This window comes from Typopeltis vanoorti, chromosome 4, assembly GCF_054136105.1.
Source record: "Typopeltis vanoorti isolate ZY-2024b chromosome 4, IOZ_Tvanoo_1.0, whole genome shotgun sequence".
In the NCBI taxonomy this organism is placed as follows: Eukaryota; Metazoa; Arthropoda; class Arachnida; order Uropygi; family Thelyphonidae; genus Typopeltis; species Typopeltis vanoorti.
Genome location: NC_143552.1, coordinates 156,708,388 through 156,728,903, shown reverse-complemented (window position 1 = coordinate 156,728,903; position 20,516 = coordinate 156,708,388). Strand labels below are relative to the sequence as shown.

Below are 20,516 nucleotides of genomic sequence, written 5' to 3'. Positions count from 1 at the left end.
TCTTGTGTACTGAAAAAAAAAAACTTTGACACTTTGTAAGACAACAAATTATACCCGAAATGTATGACTTATTTGTCAGCATTCACTAAGTATATGGCAAGGCCTAATAAATTTCACTCACTCTGTTACAAATAAAATAAAATAAATGTTTACTACTGCGAGTGTTTATTTAGTTTATAATAACTTTATAAAATTGGAATGGAATTTTATACCCTTTCAATTTTTTATGCAAACTTATTTTGTGATAAAGTTATTAAATCATGAGCTTAGTCATTTCATTACATTGTAAGGATATCTCATATATCCTTTTAGTATACACATCAGAAAATGATGATTATGATGATCCTCGCTGATTCCCTCTTTTCCACGTCAGACATAGTCAATTTTTGTTGCATACATTTCCTGTAGTTATTTAATGGTTACTTTAATCAGAACTGGCGTAGGTAGTTTCCATATTTATTCCAAATATTTTGAAATATAGACAATGGCTGTTACTGTTGATTCAAAGTAAATTTGCAGACGAATATTGTCTTGAAGTTTATCCCCTCCTGTTGCGTGTTATTATTAATTTCCTGTGCATTTCATAAATATAATTATACAGATATTCATATTTAATGTTACTAAGTTTCTTCTTGCTTCCAAACTTTCTGCTGATTCAGTATATACTGCAAGTGCTGGATAAATTTTCATATTTGTTTACAATAAAAAAAAATGTATATACCCTTGTATATATCAAGACGTGGACAGGAAAGAGCAGTGCACAACTGCTCAGATTAGCACAAAAGCGCAGTTTGTTCGCCAAGATGGTCGCTGACCTTCGATAGAAGATAGCACAATAAGAAGAAGATATACCCTTTGATATCTTCTGCCATCATTTCCAGCATTCTCGTGCAGTATTCATGAAACCTTTGCACTAGGTATGTTTTGAGAAAGTGAAGAAAACTACTCTACAGGAAATAGTTACTAATTACTTAAATTTTTTATTAGATTCGCTTTTTTGGTTCCCTGTTTAGCTGTTATGATTAATATCCTTAGCGCTATCGATCCAGTTTCTAACACGCTGGTTGATATCTCTTCAATGTAATACTCATGCTATCATAGTTGATTATTTCATTCCTGAAGCATATATTTTTCCCAAGTCTCTAATTTACCCTCCTGTATTTGGCAAAGAAGTCCATTAACTTATCTTTCCTCAGGACAAGAAGTAATCTCTCTTTCTGCTATGCTATGAAAAATCTCCTGCACATTTAATTGAGAAGATCGTTTTACCAATTTAAACGTGTATGTCATCTCCTCTTTTTCCCTAGGGACAAAAACTCTTTAACTACATGAATTCATCCACAGCCGACATTAGATACTTTTCTGAGTTTTAAGCATTATTTTCGTTTTAGACGAAACTGCTTTTCTTTATTTTATCATTTGTTTCACTTTACTTTTACGCTATCCTTGACTTTATAATATTTACATTCTGTATGATATTTACCATCTGTTGTAAACTGGTAAGTTTCACAAGAAATGTTACATTCATTTTAACGTATCATTGCTAAATTTGCAACACTAAATAGCATAGGTGTACACAGTGACATAGCTACAACAAAGATCCTTCACAACGTCCAGGATGTCAAAAATTCTCAAGATGCGTCGAAAGCATCTTGGGTTAGGGGGTAGGGACGTTAATGTTCCACGGATAATTTTATTTATGCAAAAGGAATTAGATTTTCTTTTCAACTCAGATTTATTTAAAATTTAATATTTATTTTAGTATAATCAGTGCTAAAGTTGAACTTTTGATGCGCACACGCTCTCATTTTCATACTATTCAGGACATTTTTAAAACAATATTTTAAACTGATACTCATTGTCTCTTGACCATACTGACAACCCATTTAAATCATCCTGTTAGCACTCAGTCTCCTTGATTAACAATTTCCCTATCTAATTTTGCATAATCAGCAAACAACTGAACATTTTCCTTTAAATTATTTCCTATATCATTTATGTACAAATTAAACAGTAGTGATATCCTAGCTAAGAGCCTTGTGGCACACCACTAGTCATCTGCTTTCTCTTGGATTCGGCTCTTCAAATTATAACAATCTAGCTTCAGGTAGTCAGATATTATAGAAGCAGAAACTATGCCACGAGGCTCTACACAACTCGGTTTATAGCATTGTTATATCAAAAAGTTTATTAACTTAAAATTACACTTTTTTTTCTATCCATCTTCAATGTAAGTGCCATATAGCTCTTTGTTAACTTTTGTGATGCTAAGAGAGAAGAAAGATGGTCATAATTTCAATTCTATTCGGAAATGTCTCTAGGACCTTCTACACCTAATTCCAAAGTTAATGAATTGCCGGCGAAGCAAATATGTAATGTACTCCCAGAAATCTGAGATTTTAATTCTGAAGTACAGAAAATTGACTATAGAACTCTCACCATTTCACGCAATGACACCTTGAGTTCGAAAAACTAGATTTCGCAGTCTGCCATTCTATTTTCACTTATAAGTATAAATCATAGGTAACAATGAACTACTGATGATGAAAAAAGGCAAAAACTGGCTGAATAGCGATTTCCAAAAGTTGGCGCTAAAACTCGCACTTCGATTTATTCGCGGATTATGAAAAGTCAGAGGATTTCTTTATTTTTTTACACCCACAAAGATCGAAAAAATGCGATACATCTTCAAACATTCAGACTAAAGCTTAAATGAACTTTACTCTAGAGGAGAAATAAGAAAATTTTGCAAGGCACTTCAGTATCAGTAAGCGAGATGGAGGTTGTGCATGACAAGAATCGTTTGTCACTTTAAGACCTTCGCAAACAACCATGAGCTTCAAACATACAACTTGTTTGAATGAAGAACAGACATGAATCAAAAGGCATCAATATCAGTCATCAATTGAAATGAAAATGATATAAGAAATAATCCGAAAGGAGGTATCGTTTAATGGCGAAACTGGGAATAACCTCCACCTCGGTGTTAAGAAATATGGATAACAGACTGGGGCTCTGACCTGATGTCCAATCCTCATCTTCATGAGGTGAATCCCATTAGTAAGTACCACTGCATACGGAACGAATGGGGATGATCTGGCAATTTGAAACTTAGACAACCAAATTGTACTATCTATTGTCTTAAACCAGAAATAAGTAGGCGAGGCCATGTAGCACAAACTAACTTTTTTTTTTTTTGGAAATTGGGAAAGCGATTCTCCACCTTTAGGCAATCAAAAAGAGATGACTCAAGACTGTCACTGATTATAAATGGGAAAGTGAGTATGACAATTATCCTGCCATCCTGTTGTGGTTTCTAACCCTAACATTACACATTATTGTCTGAAACAGTGTGCATTCTACGTTTGCTGTTCTTGAGTTCTAGGATTAAAAATCCCTCGTTTCTGAAAAAAAAAACACTTGGCCGTAAAATCAACAAACTTGGAAACTTGTCGAACTCGCTTTCTTCGAGTAGCTAGCACTATGAATGTAAACGTTGTTTCCACAGGGCTACACAAGCCCTGTAGAAAATGTAAAATTATACACAATTTTCAGGGATAACTCTTTGTTCTCTCCCTTCCTGTCACCTACTAAAAGTCTCCAATGTCAATTTTATTAATCCTTTTAATAACATATGCTTTTTTTATCATGTCTCCTCCCTTTCTCCTGTCATCTAGTTTTGCAGCCTACAGACCGTCAATCTATTTCTTACAGGGAACATTCTATAGACCTGTCACGATTTTTGTCACACTCTCTGGATCCTCTACACTAGTTCCTTATCTGAATGGTAACCAGATCTGTTTATAGCAGTCTAAATGTGGCCTTATTAAAATATTATAAAGGGGAACAATAACTTCACTATCTTTGGTTGTCAGTCTGTTCTTCAACTATGTAATCTGATATGCTGTTTTGATTATCTTTGAAATATGCCCTCTAAGCTTCAACTCCATGTCAATAATCATTCCTACGTCCCTGACTCATCAACATATTCGAGAAGTTGCGAAGCGCATAACACAAGAATGCTGCCTGTGAGAAAGGTCAGAAGAAAGACGGAATCCAGAATCTGTTGTATTTCTTAACAGTTGGAAGTTGTAATCCTTGCAGAAAATGGTATAGGAATATCTGTTCCAAAAAGCAGAGTTAGTTAGAATGAAAGGGTGGAAGAATTTGGTCTGATAAGTTGAAAGGCGAATCATAGACTTTGGCTGGCATTTGTGTTTTTACTTGTTTAGAGAGATAGATAGATAGATAGATAGATAGATAGAGAGAGAGAGAGAGAGAGAGAGAGAGAGAGAGAGAGAGAGAGGATGATACTCTCTCCTTAGGAAATCAGAAGAAAAGTTTTAAATAAATAACAAAAATGAAATTCACTGGTAATTATATGTGTATTATAATGATACATCATATCATATCAAATAACATTATGACATATAACTGCATCGTTTATCTCCATAGTGTTAGGCTTCCCTAAGAAAGATCTTTATAGATTCTATTATGTTTGCTAACTAGAGGAAATTTTTCTAGGCCATCCAATGAACGGGTACCCAGTTAGTCGATATTAGGCACAGGTAAGTAGGCTTTCTTTTTTCTTCTGGAAACTCGTGTCTTTAAACCACATCTCAATATAGACTGTAGAACGCATACCATTGCAGAGAAATACAAATGTTAGGGTTCACGTTTAGAGAGCGGAATTGTCTGAAGTACTCTCTCTCTTTCTCGCTCCTCAAAAGTGATAGCATGAACTGACTGTCAGTGAAGGTTTTATGGATGGAGGTTCGCTTTCCACTTGTCTTCAGGAAAAAAGTTAGAACTAAAGAAGCCTGCTCTTATTCTCTTTGAAGAATGAAACGCGTTGAAAAATTTTATTTATTACAATTATAATATAGATTGCAATTTTGAAATAAGTGTTTGTAGGAAAATTTTAAAGAAATTATATTACAATAATAAATGTTAAGAAGCATCATAGTCATTTCTCAATAATTTGTTCCCTTTCGTCTCATTTTTCTTTCTGAAAATTCAACTTTTCATCTTCTAAAACAGGCAAACAGACCAGAGACACACTCGTACTTAATAGACAAATGTAATGACATCATAACCCTAGTTATTTAACTGTTATTTCTCTTCGCAAATTCCAATCACCCCAAAGCAAAACTAAAGTTTGAATCCGCTACTAAGATCAACGGATATGTAAATAAAGTGATGATGGATAGCTGTTAAGTACTTATAGAATTTACGATATTTGTTCCATTTCAGACTATGAAGCCTCGTATTGAAGTTTCTGGTCAAATAAGATCGAAGATATTTTATACAAATAGCCAGTTCTTTAATAATGTGACATAATTTTTTATATTATAGAAATTTTAAAATATATAAAAACACAAAATACAAAATATGTGTGCAGTTTTCCTTTTTGATATGATGTTTATTTTTAGGATTTGATTGCATATCATCTGCTGAAACAGAAGCAAGTAGTGGAATTATAGTATTTTCGGTTTTCATGTAATATTTGGCTATAAAATAAAGCGTTGTTTTATTTTATTATTTTATTTTTTATTGCAACACATGTTTTGATAAAGTGACTCTGCTTTCTGTAGTTTCCCAATAACGAAGCATTACAGATTACAGTTAATATTCAATATTACCTTGAGAATTGTGTTGAAGTGGAATCAAAATTTGGTACGTTTGTGCCACAGGGTTCGATGCCTCGATCCCTATGAGGACTTATATAGTACTGCAATGAATAATTTTTCGAAAACAAAATTTTCTTCGCGTCATCAGAATATTCATCATCAGCAGAAAGGACCAACTAGGTATCCCATTGCATTATAACTACTAAATTTGAGCCTTCTATAATGGTACATATATTATAATTTTATGAAATTTTATAAAGTTATTTCTGTTTCGTTTCACTATGTACACCATGTTCACAAGCCCGTAGCAGCATATGTTAGGCTTATCGTTAAGCCTAAAGCCAGCACCTTAAACCACGTCATGCACAAAGTTAAGGTTTTATACCTGGACATTTTTTATATTATTGTTGTGATTGCCTCCTAGTGTATTTGTGATAGGAGTTTTCGGATTTTTGTTTTCAAGAATATTAGATGCTCTTTTATTATATAAATTTGTAAAATTGGACATGAACGATGTTTTCCACACCCTTCTAATATGAAGAAGAATATGATATTAAAGTGTTTCTCTTATTTCGGCGAGCCCGTCATCGTTGGATATTCATGGCAATGTATTTTAATAAATTCAGTAGAATATTATTTTTACATTGTATATTGTTGTAGGGATGTATAGCATTGCATGTTTATAGGCGTGAAGTTTTGACCCGCATAATTTTAATTTGGTCATATGGTATAGAGCATGAATTAAAGGGATATCTTACATGGATACGATCAAAGATTTATTATATTAAACGACCGCTTGCATTACTTTACAATTCCATGTAATGTTGATTTCATGGGCATGATAACATCTTAAAAATCATCTGGTTAATTAGCGATAACTAGTATATTTTGTAGGAAAGAAACAGAAACAAGTAGTGAATTTGTTTCTTAATTGTCAGCATCTGATATGCAGCTGTGTTCTGTAGGTTTATATATACAAGAAAGAGTCTTAGCTTACTAAATTTTTGGAAGTTAATTTTTGAATGGTCACTTGTTTTACAAACCATATTTGCATTGATTGACTTACTGTCAGCAAACATTTTCCCCCATTATGATTGACACTGTTTATCACTCCCCCCCTTCCTTCATTTGGCAGGGGGGGGTAAATTTATATACCTTACTTCAGTTATCTGAAGTAAGGTATATATATTTTGCAGTCATATGAGAGATATTTATTAAGCATCAATAAATATTTGAATATAATTAAAGCACTTAATTTCTCTTGTAATATTTCTTTGTATGATTCCTTGTTATGCTAATCCATAACAGTTCTTGGTGCCTGTTTTGCCTTTTTTTTTTTTTTTTTTAAATTCATTGAGTGTTGAGTTGCTTTGCCATCTGGTTTTTATCATTCATCATAAGAAAAATTACTAGGTTGTTAATCTCCATGGAGTCCACAGACTCATCGTGGATTTTCCTGGCTTCATATGCTGCTATGCTCTCATCATGATCATCAGTATATGTCCAGTTCATAAAAATATAGAAACGATTTCATACATTCTCATTTAGTTGTTTTACCGTTTGTGAGGATAGGTATATGCTTCTATGTTATTCTTTATCAGTAGGTTTCGTTTGTATTAATAGCATACAAAAGAGTGAACCTTCTTTCTGTTTTGGATGAACCTCTCATGAACTTATAGATCTCTCTAATTCCTTTCTTCCTATTTACTGAATTCTGTAACTTAATATTTGCTTAGCTCATAATGGATATTCCACAATCTGATTACTTTGATTATTTGATTACTTGTCTCTGAACCTTTGTTATTGCATCACCTTGTGGACCAGTGCATGCATGTAATTCAGATGAGGTTTTGTTCCAAGCCATGCATAAAGGTATAAATTCCTTATCCCTAAATTTCGGTGTCATTATTAATGCAGTAATCCTGTTTTGTGTGCCATTGTTTTGCATTCTGAACTCGCATAATTTTGTTCAAATCTACTCCATTATGACTGAATGACATTGTTCATGTTCCTTGCCTGGGAAAAGAAATGTGCGACAGAAGGATTGTAGTGCTGTTTAGTGGTGAGGGTAAGTTAGCCATTGTTAGGTAGATAAAAGTTTTTTTTCTTTTCTCTCGTAGCAACTGAAATTTTTCTCTTGCAATGCATACAGACTTGCCTGAGAATATACACAGTTGACAGATGTAGTACATTAATGCTTCATGGCCTGAGCTAACTTGCCGATAACTATGAACCAACCAGTTAACATCTGTAAATTCTTGATATAGTCTCACTGGGTGTGCCAACCATTCATTCCAAAACTAGGTGGCCAGATTTTGATATTTGTGAGCCAGGGTTAAAAAACAAATACATATTTGACAAAAATATGATATTTATGAATTCATTTATTATTTGAAATGTAATTTAAATGTTATTTTTATTGTTAACCTTAGAATGGCAAGTTTACATGGCAACACATTAATCATAAATGCTCATTAAAATTACTGCAGAAAGTAGCAATTTTAACTAATTTAGTAATTAAAAAAAACATTATATACTTCTCAAAATACTTCATTTATTATTTTTGTTTGAAGGACATGTTTTTTACACTTAATTGTTAATTATAATTATTATTATCATCATACTTCCATGGAGTCAAAAGATGTGTAGGAAGTTCCACTCTCTTGCACACAACTCATCATACTGTGACTTACAGTGTATTCACTGTCTCCATGTTCACCACACTTTCTGGGATGCATTCCAACTACCTAACACTCTCCATGCAAAAAACCTACTCTTCACCCCTTTGCTGACACCTTCTTTCTCTGCGCCCTTGTGTCCACCCATCCCATGAGAAAAATGTTATCCACATTAAATCTGGTAATAACCTCTTACCTGCTTATATCAGGATCATGTTCCCCCCCCCCCCCCCTTTCTATCCATTAGACTCTGCAGTTGCATTCCTGCAGCCTCTCTTCATATTCAACATTCCAGATACATGAATCAGCTATCTCTGAGTCATTGATCTCGTCATCCTTTTGAAAACAAGGTGACCAATCAGTGCATAGTAATCCATATGTGGTCTGATCAAAGCTTTATACAATTGAATCATAATATCCTTATACATATCAGTGTCCTTTGCATCATTGCTATAATCCACTGTGCTTCCCTCACAATTTTAGCAATGTCCCTAAAGTTTCATGCCACAGATCCTTCATCTCCTCTTAGATATCCCCACCAAGCTTATACTCTGCATTCCATCTGTCATCAATGTTTCATAAAATTTTAAAACCTTACACTTTGCTACATTGAAACTTTACCCCACTCATTTGCCCATTCACTCAGTCTATTCAAGTTCACTTGCAAGCTATATTTATTCTACTCCTTAATTTTCTCTAACTTTGCATCATCTGCAAAGAGCTGTATATCACCATTCAAGCCCTTTCCAATATATTTACTTACAAATTAAACAACACTGGCTCCAAAACAGACTTTTGGGGCACACCACTGGTGACTTTCCTCTTCTGGGATTTTGCTTTCCCAGATACAGTCTTCTAATATCTATCAGACAGTCATTCCTTCCAATGCACCAATCTACTATTCATCCCCATGTCTTCCAGTTTAATTACTAGCTTGTCATATGGTAGTCTATCAAAGATTTTTGCAAAATCTAAATTGCACTGTGTATGTATTCCCTTTGCCCAATGCATTTATTACCTTGTTATAATAAGTAAGTAGATTGCTAAAACATAATCTTCCTTTAGCAAACCCATGCTGTCCATCAAAGAAAATGCTGCTGTTGTCAATCCAATTCCGAATCCTGGTCCTCGCTAGACTCATGTTAAAGAGGTATGGTAATGCTGTTAACTCCCTGAAACATTCCCTCTTCACATGTAATATACCATCATCAGGTCGATTCAGTTCCACGTGTACCTCCTCATTCAGCATCAGTAGCTCCCCCCCCCTGCACTCTCTCTCTCTCTCTCAAGTTCTGTATGTTACTTTGATGAGGATGAAATACCTTTATGAATTGCTCATTTAATATCTCCACCTCAGTGGTTATCATTCTATCATTTTCACTAACTGGTATCAGTATTGCCGGCCTGGTTGGCCGAGTGCTCAGCATATACGCTCTCCAGCCAAAAGACTGTGGGTTTGAATCCTGCTGTGGGCATGGATGTTTGTGATTGTCTGTGAAAATACTAGTGATGGTGGTCAGCGGTAGATGGCATTGGTGTAGATGATGAAGGTAGTTGCGGTTGGTGGAGACGGAGAGTTGTGGAGTAGGTGCCCTCCCTCGATGAGTCTTTGGACTCCCTGGAGGTGTTATAAAATAATAATAATAAATTATTCTGTAATCATTCTTCTACTTTTTTTATTTTTTATGTGTGGTTCCCACTCATGAAAGGTTATTATAAACATATAGTACATTTTGTACTGTGGGCGGGCTAAGGATTTTTTTGCCATTTTTATCAATTTATATAGTTACATAATCAGGAAACCTTGAACTAGAGACCAAACATGGAATCTTTTCAAGCCACTTCAGGCCTCCAATAAGCAGGGAGGTGGTTTCACACTGGACAATGAAATTCATCTTCCACCTAAAGATAATCGCAAACATCCACGCCTATGGCAGGATTCGAACCTGTGACTTGTTGGTTGACGAGTAAGTATGCAAACCATTTAACCAAACAGTCTGGTCATGTATTGAAAAAAAAAAAAAAAAAAAACACTCCCTAAGATTTCTTTTAGCTTCATTAGCTAACTGCTGTTCATTCTTCACATCTGCTACCCTTACTAAGTGAATTGCTTTTTTTTTTCTTGCTTGCTCTTTGTACTCATGCAACTGACTATTAACACATCTCATGCTACCTCCATAATGTTTTCTTCCAAACAGTGTTTTGCCTCTTCATTCATCCATTTCATACCTATCTTATTTGACCTCCTGACCTTGGGAATGAATTTACACATTGCCTCTGCCAGACAGTTCCTGGCCAGATCCTAAGCAGTATTGATCTCCTTTCCATCCAATTTATCATTCCCTGATATAGCTGTAAGCCATTTCCTGATCTTGTCATATAATCATCAACTTTATAGTTGTTTCATGTATATATTTCTTTCACACAGAAGTCCTCATATGGCTGGCACCAACAAGTAATCATGGTTACCTTCACCAACTGGAGGGAGAGTTACAATAACATCCTCTAATGAGAATCAAATCCAAGACCCTTGATCCTTGTGTACCTTCTGTTATGTACTACCTAAGTTATCTCTCAAAAACTAAAAACATTCATTCTCTTTGCCTTCAGATACGGTTTGTTCATTCCAGGCTATATCACTATAATTAAAGTCAGCTATGATTGCTTTTTTTGTATTAGCCAGACTAATTTGCCTATACATCTCCTTCTCACTTCCCTCATTACCAGACCTATAGCAACACCCAACTAGATATTTCATCCTATTAACTCTCCCTCACACCACACTGCTTTAAACCACTGTTCCTATTTGTGCCTTGCATCTTTCCCTTTACTCCTCACCCCTTCCTGTCCTGTCTATTCATGAACAACATATCCCTCCATCTCTATTCCTGTCAGAGTGTTATCCTCATCCAACCATGTCTCATTCATTCCAACAATTTTTGGACAAATAAACTATCAGTACTACAATTTCATTCTGTGTAATTTGACTACTTTTGACATATTTGTAAGCATATGTACTAGCTTTATTTCTGGTTCTCTAACAAGGCCCACTGACCCCACTTCTTGATTATGACTCCTCCGTACCATCCCCGGCCATTGTTCTTTATTGAATCTTACACCTCTCTTCAGACCTAAATGTTCTTTGTTCCTTGGCAACAAATATGACATTGATCCCCCACATATCCCTGGTTATGTGAATCATGTACATCACATATCTACTACCTCTTACTTCTTCAGTCATTATTCTCTTGCAGCAACAGTTTCTTCACTGATGCACAAGAAATCCATTTAAATGTAGCCTGTCTCTTTTATACAGCTCTCTATCCCTCAAATTCATTTCCATGTTCACAAAATGAATTTCTTTTTCCTTGTACAAATCCTCTGCTAGCATCTCATTTATAATCTTTGCTTTCCATCTTGACTGATTACTGTCATACCTAGGCAACACACCATTACCTTTTACTCTTCTCAGTAACCTCCTGATAGCCATCCCTACATTCTCCTTGTTACCAACCAAATCATTTGTGCCTACTACCACTATTAACTCTTTTACTTGCTTACTCTTCATATTCTGTGCTTTAATTGCTCTGCTCATTCTACCTCCAGGAAAGCAAACCTTATGCATCTTATTAACCACTTCTAATAGTTGAATCCCCATATATGACCACTCTTGAATCATTTGACACCTCTTTCATGTTGCTATTTTTTATTCCATTCTTCCTCTCTCTCTCTCTTCTGTACATATCTGTTATTCTTCCATTTTCACTCTGCATTCCTTTCATCTCTTGCTTGATCTTCACCAAGAAGAAATTTTTTTTGATATTCAAAACATAAATTAACCTTTATTTTGCACACACACAGCATAGTTGCATTTTATGCAGTAAGTAGGAAAAATATTCTGTTTAAAATTTTTGCATTTCTTTGGAACATAACTATCACAAGCACTGACAAGCATCATATTATAGGGATCATCAGCTAACAACTTAGCACTCATAAAAGAACAACAGTATTGTTATGAGTATTTGTAAGATGCTAAGAAATGAATATTGTGTTCTGCATAACTAGCTTATGTTAATGCATCCATTGAATTAATTCAAAAAACATCTTATTTTTTGAATCATAATTTTACTGATACTTGTCATTCTGAAGTTAATAAAATTAACAAAAACAAGACAATCATATATCAGAATCTGCTTGTCACAGAAAAACAGTAACTCTAGTGACATTTCCAGAATGCTAATTCTGTAAGGCTGAGTGAATGTTTAATATTTGCATTGCAAAATATTTAATATTATTGTCAAGATGATGCAGGATGTCAAATCTTGTGATTGAGCATTTCATAACATCTGGTCATCCATTTCCAAATTTCAGCATTTCATACTATGTATTACTCAGCTATCATCAATTCTCAGTTACTCACTGTACTAGTTTATTCACACGTTCTCTTAGTGTATCCACTCTCCAGCCAAAGGCTGCTTGTTCAAATCCTGCCTATGGCGTAGATGTTTGGGATTGTCTTTCAACTTCATACAGCCATTCATATAACTATATATATGCTCTCCCAATATGGAGTGGGTCACCATGGGAGAAGTAGATCCAACTCTCCTGCAATGGGAGAGGCCTTCATCCAGCAGGGGTGAAGATACAGGCTGAATATCATACCATCTCATAGAGATATTTATCAGTGACATTCTTTATCATGCCTTAATTTTGTGCTATCCATTTGTTGCTGATGATGCAAAATTGCAAATAACTGTTTTGAAAATTTGTCAAACCGTTCGACCCCCTTCTTTTCAAGGGAGGATTCATTTCTGGTTAATGCACATGTTGTATTAATAGTACTGGTTGAAAGACAGAAAGACTGACTGTTGGTCAGTCTCTTACTCTGCTGTTCATCCCACTAGATGTTTATTCACCCTTGCTGACTATATATTAACTTGCCTATATTCTGTGAAATGCCTTTGCATCATTACAATATAATTTTATTGCTTCATTTGCTTCAATTTATTGCTTCAGCAAATCACCGCCAATAAGCTGTTGAAAATTGTCTTATGAATATCTTGCTTTTTTTTTTTTTTTTTTTTTTTTGTGATGCATTGATTCTTAACCCTTAATGCTCTTGTGAGGTATATGAGCTAAATACACATAAAAAGTAATATAGCTTTTATGGATTATCTTTTATTTTATTTTTTGCTATTTCAGGTTCTATTTGATAACCAGTTGTTTGTTTTTGACTCAGTGTTGTTTCTTCTGTAAACAGCCAAATTTCTTCTAGGTTCTAATTAATTAGCAGCATCATGATGGTAACTGAAACTTTTTTTTTTAGAAATAGCTGAAATTAGGCAATGTGGATATTGAAGAAACATATAATAATTTCCAATCTCTTTTAGCCATATTTAAGTGATGCAGAAGGAGATATATTAATTTAGAAGTGGTCAGTAATTGCAACATAGACTCTAAAATTAAAGGCAGAACAAAATAGTTTTTTTTTTTTTTTTAGAATGACAGTATTATTACAATTGTGAAGTAAACTAACATTAGCTGGGGAAAAAAGCCTAGAATGCTTCAGTTTGGTAGTGTGTACCTCATCTGTTTACATTTTGAGATTTTTTTAAGTTTCAAATTTGACTAGAGAGTTTACAAGGATACAACAACCTGCACCCTCTTAAGGTTCTACATGATCTTTGATGAGAACCAACAGTTATTATGTGATGGCTGCAAGGAGTCCAAAGACTCATCGAGGGAAAGCACCTACTCTATAATTCTCCATCTCCACCACTTAATCCACCAACAGCAACTATCATCATCTACACCAGTATATCATCAACAGTTATAAGGCCAATGGTATAATAATGATAAACACTAATAAAAGACAACTGGGCAGAATTCGCATCTTAAAGTGCAATAGTAAGGCAACACTGATGCCAAAGGTTGTATTCTCATAAGCCCTCAAATAAGTTTCTTACTTTTCTGTGTTTCATATTCATTTATTTTGGCTATAAATGATGATAGATTTATAACATCTTCTATATCCCAAACATTTACATTTTGACATTAAAATTGAATAAACCATGAAATTAAATTTTAACCCTAGAACACTAATATTGATGTAGCAAAATGCTATCATTCTGGAAACACTTCAGAATTATTACTAAAAAGTTATATAAAAAAAATTATTGTTGTTGTAGTTCATATATTTTGATCTACATTTGCTATCTATAGCATGCAGTAGGTGTTATCAGTATCAGGGAGGGGTTGATTCATAATCAGGAATTTTAAAAATTTTGCCAAGAAACTAAATTATATCTTTAAATATAAACTTATCCTCTAAAAGGAGAATTATATATATATTATTAAAAAGTTTTAATGACTGATACCGAGAGATAAAGAGATGCCATGGTATATTTGAAAAGATACTACTAGTTTACTGTTTCGTCGAATTGATCAACATCTTCAGGTATCACAATCAAAGAAATATATGAAAACTTACAGAGACTTAAAATTGCATTAACAGAACAAGTACAAAAGACAGTGTGTTTGAAAACAAAATGCGAGCTTGAGTTCCAAATAAACGTAGACTGCGCGCTGTCATGAGTGCGCCAATACTGAACAGAGGCAATGTGTGCATCAGAGAGATTGAAACTTAGGCTGTTGTTGATATGGGAAGAATCTAGAGAAATTTCTCTAGATTCAACAATCTATCTCTCAAGCTCATCATAGCACACATGGATGTTAGAAGTTTGAGTCCAGTTCACAATGTGTTGGAGGCCTTCGTCTGAGTTAACTGAAAAGAGAACATGGCTAGAGAGAGCACTGGCTCTAGTCCTGTTGTAGGAGATATCTCTATGGTGTTCTTCCAAGCTTTTTAATATTTCCCACCGAGTAAAATGAATTATATATATAAGCATGAGTTGCAGAAAAAAAAAAATTTTGCAGAACGAATATAAAGAGGATGGGATGAGTAAACTTGAGGGTATGCAAAACATATTCTAGAAAAGTGACTGGCATGGTAAAGAAGGCAAAGATTATGAAAGAAAATTAGCCAACCAGGCTAAAAGGAACATCAGTTCTTTCTTCACAGAGTTAGATCCAGACATGAGTAAAAGGAAGGGTGACTTTAATGAATGCATATAGAAAGCTGATAGCAGCAAAAGTTATAGGTGAATTATTTAGTTATCATTTTGCTAGTGTCATCTATATGGAGAAAATACAGTGATTGTTGTGATGGGAATAGTCAGGTTAACTAGAGGTGTTCAGAATATCAGTGTGAATATGCCAGTAATTGGCAATGCAAGTCATGACTAGGTTGTTTCTCAACTGGGAAGATCCCCAGGGAGTAAAAAGAGAGCAAATTTCATTACATAAGGGAGGAACTGAGACAGAGTAGCAAATTACAGACTGTTAATATTCCTGGTGTGGTGGCTAAGGTATTGGAAAAGTTCATTAAGGTTCAAATTCAGGAATAGGTAGATAGGAATATGGAAATTAAAGAAGAGTGTGGTTAACAAAGGTGTCAGAACAAGGTTTTTTGCTTGGAGGGTGGTGAATGAGTGGGATTCATTGCCTGACTTAGTTGTGAGCTCTTCGTCTGTAAATGAATTCAAGAAGAGATATGACAGATATTGTTTTGCTAGTTTGGGTCTCCCGCGATGAGTCTACCGACTCCATGGAGATACCCGTAATAATAATAATACTCTTTGTAAGACAGTAAAACTTTGTGAGGTGAGGTTTTGCCTTGGTAAAATTGTAGTAATGTTATCTAAAGATGGCTGCATTGTGATACTGCTAGATTTTGCATAGGCATTTGGCAGGATGCCACATGGAAAGCTTGCATACTTCTTGGAATAAATATAGATAGATATGAGTCTGGTGATATGAATAAAGGAGAGTAGTATATGGTGAAGCTGAGCCTTAGTGAATGCATGTGACCATTGGTGTGCCACATAGAGTAGTCTGCTTTGCTCACTGCTATCTTATTTGTGAAGTAATGATATTGGGGTGAGATGAAGAGGAATATGCAGTTGTTTGCTGATTTGCTAGGATGGACTTTAAAAGGTGGTAATAGTAGTAAATGAAATAATAGAGAATGCAAAGAATAATAGTTGCCATTTGGGATTTTTGGACAGAGAAGTTTGGGTAATGTGAAAGTGGATAAAAGAGTACATTGGATCATTTAGATGTTGAAATATGACAGTGGGGATAAAGAAGTAATTTTCTCCTCTTTTTATGGCCTTAATGTATGTGTGTGTGTGTGTGTGTGTGTGTGTTATATGTTTCACACAGTAGAGATTGCAATCTATATCACATTAATGTTGTGTGGGGACAAGATCTAGGAGAGAAAGAATAACTCTTCTGGAATAGCTAGAGGTTGTAGTCATTGCGGAACACTTAGTAAGGAGGACTGCTTTAGAAAACAGAGGCAGATGGAATGATAGCAGAAGAGAAAGGAAAAGCAGGTTCAGCAGTTTACAGTTTGATTTTAAAAGGGTGTAGGGAAGTCTTTCTCAACATGGGGCGTATGCCCCACAGGGGGGAAATTTGAATAATTTGAGGATTAATTATAAAATGACATTGCATTCGTCACCTCATCACCAATATACTCAAAAAAACTCACCATCGTTGGTGATAAATTGCCGATGTTGCAAACCTGACTTTCCGAGAAAAAAAAGCTGACATCACCAGTGCAGCAGTCAACATAAATACAGTATCAAGAAGAACTCTCAGAAAAGCAAAATGATGAGTCTATTAGAAAGTTATTTAACATAAAAGAAACAATGGCATGGCTTTCTGACAAGACAGAAACAAAATACCGAAATTCAACTGGTTTTGCAAAAAAAATACTGTTGCCCTTCTCGTTTTCATATTTAGTTGAATGTGGCTTTAGTGCTGTAAATGACTTGCTACTAAAAAAAGAAATCCTCTGAATATCACAAACCATTGGGATTTGAGATTAAAAATGACTAAATTAGTACCTTAAATAAAAACTCTTTGCAGCAGACATCAAGCTCAAGGATTGCATTAACTTGGATTTTATTTTCCTGAGTTCAGTTCGATTTATGTTTTATAATATACAAAGTGCAATATAAAATTTATATTCATTGAAGAAAATCAAATTAAAAACAGTTTTACCAGTGTTCCTTTTCTATTTAAAGTACATATTTATATTATACTTTTTCAGAACTTGGCTGACTATTATGCTGGGGGGAATCATAATCTTTGAGGCGTTGAGGTGTGGCATGATCCAAGAAACGTTGGGAAACACTGGTGTAGGGAGTCATGTTATAACAAGCAAACAAAATGAAGGTATAAGGTATGCCAGTTCAGCAAAATAGCATCTTTTGAAGTATCTGTGAAAGTGGAATCATTGATTAACTGAACTGCCCTCTTATGGACATCAAAAATTTTTAGGGTTGTTTTTTGGTGCTTCAAAATGAGAACGGTTTGAGCAAATTTGAATTTGTACAGGGTTAGTAGTTGGAGAGGTGAAAAGTAGCATCTCAAGTGGAAAAGGATGCTAAATTTTCTTGTAGACTGAGCAAGCCATGGATGATGTGTTTGTGCTAGGAAAGGTTAGTAGTAAATGTCAGTCCAAGAAAAGAGAGATCCAATAATGTCCAGGATCTAGATATTATACTAAAAGTCTAGGGAAGTGACTTGAGATCTTTATTTAGAAGAAAGATGGGATTGTGTATGTTGGCATCATCAAAGGTGACACAGATTTTCATGCTATCCTTATCCTAGTGAGGAATAGTATGGAAATCTGCGTTTAAGGCATTTATTTATCCAAGTGTAAGCAAACAAAGTTTGCACATGAATTTGCTTACAGGCAAGAGGATAGTCCTTGGTTATTCCTGCTTTGGTAGAGATGTCTGAAGAGAGGATGTTATTCACTATGATACACATTGAGCAACTAGAGAGAAAATGGTTATCCAGTTACAAAGCAGACAGTAGTTTGTGGAATAAACTTGTTTGACCCAGTCATATGCTCTGGAAATGTCAAGCTGTACAAGTTTCTCCAAGCTTTTTCATGGTACATGTTCAGAGATAATGTAGGCCAGGTGATCTGCAGTGGATCTAGTGGTGCCTACAGTGAAGAAGTTAACTGTTAATGACATTTTTTCCCCATTATTTTAGGGGGGAAAAACTGAGGTGAGGACTTGCTTTTATTTTTTATTTTGAATGGGCTAAATATCTCCACTGTTTGGAGATACTCATTAAGTGCAAAAGATAGTAGGGATTGTATAATATTAATTTTGGAGCACAGCTTTTAATCACTGAAAAAATACCAGCAAAAGTATTTTTTCAGATGAAAAAGGTATACCAGCAAATTTATGGTATCTTGCTTATTCCAGATTCTTCTGGTTTTGTACAAAAGACCACAGTAGGAATTTTGATGAACTGTTTGCTGGCATGATTGGAAGCGATTTGTGTGATTGTTTACAGGAGTTGGAGAAGAATGATGCCAGGAGATTAACTTTGTTTTATTATTATTATAATGGCACGTCCATGGAGTCCGAAGACTCATTGCGGGAGACCCAATCTATGTACACAATATATTATAATTAAAATAAAGCAAAATCTTTTCAAGTTTTCTATGGCAAGCATTTAGTATCAACTGTAAATTTAAGTCTAGTGTTACTTCAGTTCTGATGAAAAAAATAGCAATTCATCAGGAATTATGCATAGAAAACAAGGTACACAAGAATAGTACAAATACAACACATAATTAGGTTTAATTAACCCTTTAACTGATTATTTTATATTCTACTGACATTGTCCCATGTGCTGATTTTATTCATAATTTTATAAAAAATTTATGAATAAAATCATTTAAAATTCTTACTGAAGTAAGAAGTCCAGACAGCATCATACATTCTTGATATACACTTGTTCACTCACAAAAATGGCAATAATAGTGTTTTATAACATTTGCATAATCAAGGAGTGTCCACTTGATTATTCAAATTACACACATTAATTTATGTAGAAATTAATCAAAATATATAAAGAACATATGATTAGTTGCACCAGTTCAAATGTTTCTCTTTAGATGACATACAAGGACAGAAACCCAAGTCAAATAAACTTCAGTTGGTTGGCAATAGATGGAGGAACCTACCTGCGAAGTTTGAATATCTTATGACGATTACCATACTAAAAAATTGTCTGAATATGGGAGGCACACCAACTGTACATATACAGACTCAGCAAAGCAGGCGTGTATTTCCAAGCCCGTAATAATACATTCTCAGCAGTTAAAGGGTTAAATGAAAACAGCAATATGAAATAATTAAACACAGTTTTAATAGTTCCAGTATTTTGTCTGTCACAGAGACATGTGCAAAGAGCGCTGTGATATGGGGAGGGAATTTGTCCTATAAAAGAAGAATTGTTCCATTGATTGGGTATCGCTCTGGCTGATAGTTGAAGGTATAGACAGCCCCAATTATTGTTATTATACAGGCACCTCCATGGAGTCAGATGACTACCCAGTCTTCCCATATATCATAACTCTGCTTGAACCCATTAACTGACAAAGAACTCACAACTGACTCTGGCAACCCATTCCACTTATTCACAACTCTTCAAGCACAAAATCTAGTCCTCGCACTCCTACTGACCAAACTTTTCAACTTCCTGGGATGATCCTTTGTTCTGGTCCCTCTAACCAAATGCTGAAACATTTCCTCTGCATCTATCCTATAAAATCCTTTAAGCAACTTAAATGTTTCTATCATATCCCCTCTTTTTCTCCTATCATCCAACTTTTGCAATCCATACACCTTCAATCTATCCTCATAGGAAACATTCCACAGGCCACTCACTATCTTGGTCACTCGCCTCTGAATCCTCTCCACTGCTTCCTCATCCCCAAGAAACTCAGGGGACCAGACTTGAGCACAGTAATCCAGATGTGGGCATATCAAGGCCTTATAAAGAGAAATTACAGCTTCCTTATTTCTACTTGTTAATGTGTTCTTCACTAGCCAAGTAATCTTATTGGCCAATTTAGCAACCTTAGCAGTATTGTCCTCTAAACTTTAACTCTGTCTATCACTACCTCTAAATCTCTAGCTTCATCTATTTCCTGGAGTACAGTGCCATCAATGTAATACACAGCTTGTAATCTGTTTACCCAAAATGCATAACTTTACATTTCTCGACATTAAACTGACACCCATTAACTTTTGTCCATACTGACAGCCTA

The 20,516-nt window shown here is 34.8% G+C and overlaps 1 protein-coding gene across 5 annotated transcripts in view; it reads left to right on the top strand.

Annotated features, from left to right (window-relative positions):
• The first annotated feature begins 5,592 nt into the window (after positions 1 to 5,592).
• Positions 5,593 to 20,516, top strand: part of LOC150107782 (eukaryotic translation initiation factor 4 gamma 3-like) — a 949,069-nt gene continuing 934,145 nt past the window's right edge. For 2 of the 5 annotated variants that reach the window (XM_090392050.1, XM_090392046.1), the window contains exon 1: positions 5,594 to 5,810. The gene's annotated coding sequence lies outside the window, so the exon portion shown is untranslated. Of the gene's footprint in view, positions 5,856 to 6,038; positions 6,239 to 20,516 lie in introns of those variants that run through there. The other 3 variants (XM_090392049.1, XM_090392048.1, XM_090392047.1) reach the window with 3 other exon arrangements.